This window comes from Schistocerca gregaria, unplaced genomic scaffold (genome assembly GCF_023897955.1).
Source record: "Schistocerca gregaria isolate iqSchGreg1 unplaced genomic scaffold, iqSchGreg1.2 ptg001059l, whole genome shotgun sequence".
NCBI lineage: Eukaryota > Metazoa > Arthropoda > Insecta > Orthoptera > Acrididae > Schistocerca > Schistocerca gregaria.
This window is the reverse complement of record NW_026062405.1, coordinates 257,501-262,500: the sequence shown is the minus strand read 5'-3', so window position 1 is coordinate 262,500 and position 5,000 is coordinate 257,501. Positions and strand designations below refer to the sequence as shown.

General features: G+C 51.7%; 1 non-coding gene across 1 annotated transcript in view; it reads left to right on the top strand.

Moving 5' to 3' along the window:
- Positions 1-3,507: 3,507 nt before the first annotated feature.
- Positions 3,508-5,000, top strand: part of LOC126327713 (small subunit ribosomal RNA) — a 1,893-nt gene continuing 400 nt past the window's right edge. The window contains exon 1 of the ribosomal RNA XR_007561401.1: positions 3,508-5,000. This exon is cut by the window's right edge and continues 400 nt beyond it. This is a non-coding gene — a ribosomal RNA (small subunit ribosomal RNA).

Genomic DNA, 5,000 nt, shown 5'->3' with positions numbered 1-5,000 from the left:
GTGGCTGTACCAGATTATCGCTTAACCTAACTGTGGCTGTACCAGATTATCGCTTAACCTAACTGTGGCTGTACCAGATTATCGCTTAACCTAACTGTGGCTGTACCAGATTATCGCTTAACCTAACTGTGGCTGTACCAGATTATCGCTTAACCTAACTGTGGCTGTACCAGATTATCGCTTAACCTAACTGTGGCTGTACCAGATTATCGCTTAACCTAACTGTGGCTGTACCAGATTATCGCTTAACCTAACTGTGGCTGTACCAGATTATCGCTTAACCTAACTGTGGCTGTACCAGATTATCGCTTAACCTAACTGTGGCTGTACCAGATTATCGCTTAACCTAACTGTGGCTGTACCAGATTATCGCTTAACCTAACTGTGGATGTACCAGATTATCGCTTAACCTAACTGTGGTTGTACCAGATTATCCCTTAACCTAACTCAATTTGCCCCTTAACCTAACTCAATTTGCCCCTTAACCTAACTCAATTTGCCCCTTAACCTAACTCAATTTGCCCCTTAACCTAACTCAATTTGCCCCTTAACCTAACTCAATTTGCCCCTTAACCTAACTCAATTTGCCCCTTAACCTAACTCAATTTGCCCCTTAACCTAACTCAATTTGCCCCTTAACCTAACTCAATTTGCCCCTTAACCTAACTCAATTTGCCCCTTAACCTAACTCAATTTGCCCCTTAACCTAACTCAATTTGCCCCTTAACCTAACTCAATTTGCCCCTTAACCTAACTCAATTTGCCCCTTAACCTAACTCAATTTGCCCCTTAACCTAACTCAAGTTGCCCCTTAACCTAACTCAAGTTGCCCCTTAACCTAACTCAAGTTGCCCCTTAACCTAACTCAAGTTGCCCCTTAACCTAACTCAAGTTGCCCCTTAACCTAACTCAAGTTGCCCCTTAACCTAACTCAAGTTGCCCCTTAACCTAACTCAAGTTGCCCCTTAACCTAACTCAAGTTGCCCCTTAACCTAACTCAAGTTGCCCCTTAACCTAACTCAAGTTGCCCCTTAACCTAACTCAAGTTGCCCCTTAACCTAACTCAAGTTGCCCCTTAACCTAACTCAAGTTGCCCCTTAACCTAACTCAAGTTGTCCCTTAACCTAACTCAAGTTGTCCCTTAACCTAACTCAAGTTGTCCCTTAACCTAACTCAAGTTGTCCCTTAACCTAACTCAAGTTGTCCCTTAACCTAACTCAAGTTGTCCCTTAACCTAACTCAAGTTGTCCCTTAACCTAACTCAAGTTGTCCCTTAACCTAACTCAAGTTGTCCCTTAACCTAACTCAAGTTGTCCCTTAACCTAACTCAAGTTGCCCCTTAACCTAACTCAAGTTGCCCCTTAACCTAACCCACGTTGCCCCTTAACCTAACCCACGTTGTCCCTTAACCTAACCCACGTTGTCCCTTAACCTAACCCACGTTGTCCCTTAACCTAACCCACGTTGTCCCTTAACCTAACCCACGTTGTCCCTTAACCTAACCCACGTTGTCCCTTAACCTAACCCACGTTGTCCCTTAACCTAACCCACGTTGTCCCTTAACCTAACCCACGTTGTCCCTTAACCTAACCCACGTTGTCCCTTAACCTAACCCACGTTGTCCCTTAACCTAACCCACGTTGTCCCTTAACCTAACCCACGTTGTCCCTTAACCTAACCCACGTTGTCCCTTTGCCTAACATAGTTCACTGCTCGGAATCTCTGGTGTCGTTGTTATCCTCATGTAGATGTCTTGCGAGTGTTGCTTACTTTCCACATATTCCCGCTATCCACTGTCAATTGTACTGCAATAGGACTATATCGGCCCCCCCCCCTCCCTCTGTCCCTCTCTTTGTGTCTCTGTCCTCTCAAGCTGGTCGGTCTGGCGTTTGAGTGTTAAATGAGCCTCGCAGCTGTTCAGTTGCATTCAGATGTCGACGCCCTCAGTGTACGTCGTGGTATGGTCTGTGTCCATTGTCCGCTGATGTCGTACGCGTAACCCACACGCTGTACCGATCATCGGTCGTTACGTACAGAGTGAAGTAGTGTGATACGTGTGACCGTACGCTGGCTGTGCCCAACGGTGTCGAATCTCAATTTCCATATGTTGTGCTCGATGCTACTTGTCTCGTCTCCCAATAACAGCTAGGTTGCACTGTGGTACGCCGTAGAGGCGTGTGGGAGGAACGTACGAACGCATTGTATGTCACCCTGGGTCGCTGGGTGTGGTGGTGCGGTGAGTCAGGTCAGGTCAGGTCAGGTCAGCGTGAGCCGTCTGATGTAGTGACGCGTGTATTCCGACTTTGTCGTATTGCCTCACACAAAGTGCTACCCTGGTGGACCGCGTTCCATATCTGGGACATGCCGCAGATGCCGGTTGACAGTGGATCGCGGAAGGGACATCGCATACGTGCGCGGGCCACCTTCCACGTGTTCTCTTCTGCACATGTCGCAGTGTGTATGTGGTCTGATGTAGCGTGTCGTGACACATGACATCCTGGCATGCAAGAATTGTTGAATTCGCAAATGTAGGTGGACATCTACGTTTACTGCCCAAGATACGCAAATGAACTGGAAATCCGTTGTTGAGCGGTTGTTCACGCTGGAGGTGAATCTGTAATGGCGACGATCGGTACAGCTATTAACCGGTTGTTTCAGCGGTACCCGCCACATCCACACACGTGACTAGGCCCATGTGGGTATGAAGCGATACGCGGCGGTGGCTTGGTGGGACTGTTCCCGGCCGGTGAAGGGGGGCCGCCCGGCGTGTTGGCCGCGCGCTGCGTGGGCGCACGCGCAACAGCCGGCTGGTGGGGGGCGCCGAGTGGCAGGAGCGCCAGCAGACGGGCCCGGCAGGCGGCGCAGCTACGCTGCGGCGCACCCTGCACGCGGCGCCTGGCGGCCAAAGTTGGTTCAGCCGAGCCCGGTGCGAAGCGCGGTGGACATCTGCAGTGTGCTGGTCTGATTGAGGACTGTGTGCGTTGAGGATGCGCCGCCGCCTGGCACTCGGCGCCGCGACGCCGTCTGCTGCTCGGTCGCCCCAGCGGTTCTCGCAGGTGGTTTGTATCGCAGTTGTGCGGACGTGTTGGCGCGTGCGCTGTGCTGGGAGAGTTCGCTTCTGCACCCAAGTGGGGCTTTGCCCTTGTGTGGCGCTGGCGTTGGAGCTGCCGGTCACCATAGGTGGCGCGTGTTGTCTCCCGCCGGCAATGCCACGACAGCACGCTCCCGGGCCTCTGTCGGCAGCGGCAAGCTCAGTTGGGAGCAAGGGTGTTTGCACTAAAACCGTCTACTCGCCTAACTCCGGGTGATTGCGCCTCTCTCGAAACCGACCAAGTACCTAGGACGGCGCTGCGCGCCGCCGGGACCTGAGAGGGTTTCGAGGTGTATCGTGCAGGGGAGCTCGGCCTCCTCCTGTTTGCAGAATAATTGAGCGGACGCTTGCGTGTTCGCGCGGGCCCCCGGGACACACTCCCGGGCGGCCGGCTGCTCAGCTCTAGTTGACGCAGCTCCCTGGTTGATCCTGCCAGTAGTCATATGCTTGTCTCAAAGATTAAGCCATGCATGTCTCAGTACAAGCCGCATTAAGGTGAAACCGCGAATGGCTCATTAAATCAGTTATGGTTCCTTAGATCGTACCCACGTTACTTGGATAACTGTGGTAATTCTAGAGCTAATACATGCAAACAGAGTCCCGACCAGAGATGGAAGGGACGCTTTTATTAGATCAAAACCAATCGGATTGGCTTGTCTGGTCCGTTTGCCTTGGTGACTCTGAATAACTTTGGGCTGATCGCACGGTCCTCGTACCGGCGACGCATCTTTCAAATGTCTGCCTTATCAACTGTCGATGGTAGGTTCTGCGCCTACCATGGTTGTAACGGGTAACGGGGAATCAGGGTTCGATTCCGGAGAGGGAGCCTGAGAAACGGCTACCACATCCAAGGAAGGCAGCAGGCGCGCAAATTACCCACTCCCGGCACGGGGAGGTAGTGACGAAAAATAACGATACGGGACTCATCCGAGGCCCCGTAATCGGAATGAGTACACTTTAAATCCTTTAACGAGTATCTATTGGAGGGCAAGTCTGGTGCCAGCAGCCGCGGTAATTCCAGCTCCAATAGCGTATATTAAAGTTGTTGCGGTTAAAAAGCTCGTAGTTGGATTTGTGTCCCACGCTGTTGGTTCACCGCCCGTCGGTGTTTAACTGGCATGTATCGTGGGACGTCCTGCCGGTGGGGCGAGCCGAAGGGGTGCTTTCGCGTCCCGAGGCGGACCCCGTTTAAATCCTACCAGGGTGCTCTTTGTTGAGTGTCTCGGTGGGCCGGCACGTTTACTTTGAACAAATTAGAGTGCTTAAAGCAGGCAAGCCCGCCTGAATACTGTGTGCATGGAATAATGGAATAGGACCTCGGTTCTATTTTGTTGGTTTTCGGAACCCGAGGTAATGATTAATAGGGACAGGCGGGGGCATTCGTATTGCGACGTTAGAGGTGAAATTCTTGGATCGTCGCAAGACGAACAGAAGCGAAAGCATTTGCCAAGTATGTTTTCATTAATCAAGAACGAAAGTTAGAGGTTCGAAGGCGATCAGATACCGCCCTAGTTCTAACCATAAACGATGCCAGCCAGCGATCCGCCGCAGTTCCTCCGATGACTCGGCGGGCAGCCTCCGGGAAACCAAAGCTTTTGGGTTCCGGGGGAAGTATGGTTGCAAAGCTGAAACTTAAAGGAATTGACGGAAGGGCACCACCAGGAGTGGAGCCTGCGGCTTAATTTGACTCAACACGGGAAACCTCACCAGGCCCGGACACCGGAAGGATTGACAGATTGATAGCTCTTTCTTGATTCGGTGGGTGGTGGTGCATGGCCGTTCTTAGTTGGTGGAGCGATTTGTCTGGTTAATTCCGATAACGAACGAGACTCTAGCCTGCTAACTAGTCGCGTGACATCCTTCGTGCTGTCAGCGATTACTTTTCTTCTTAGAGGGACAGGCGGCTTCT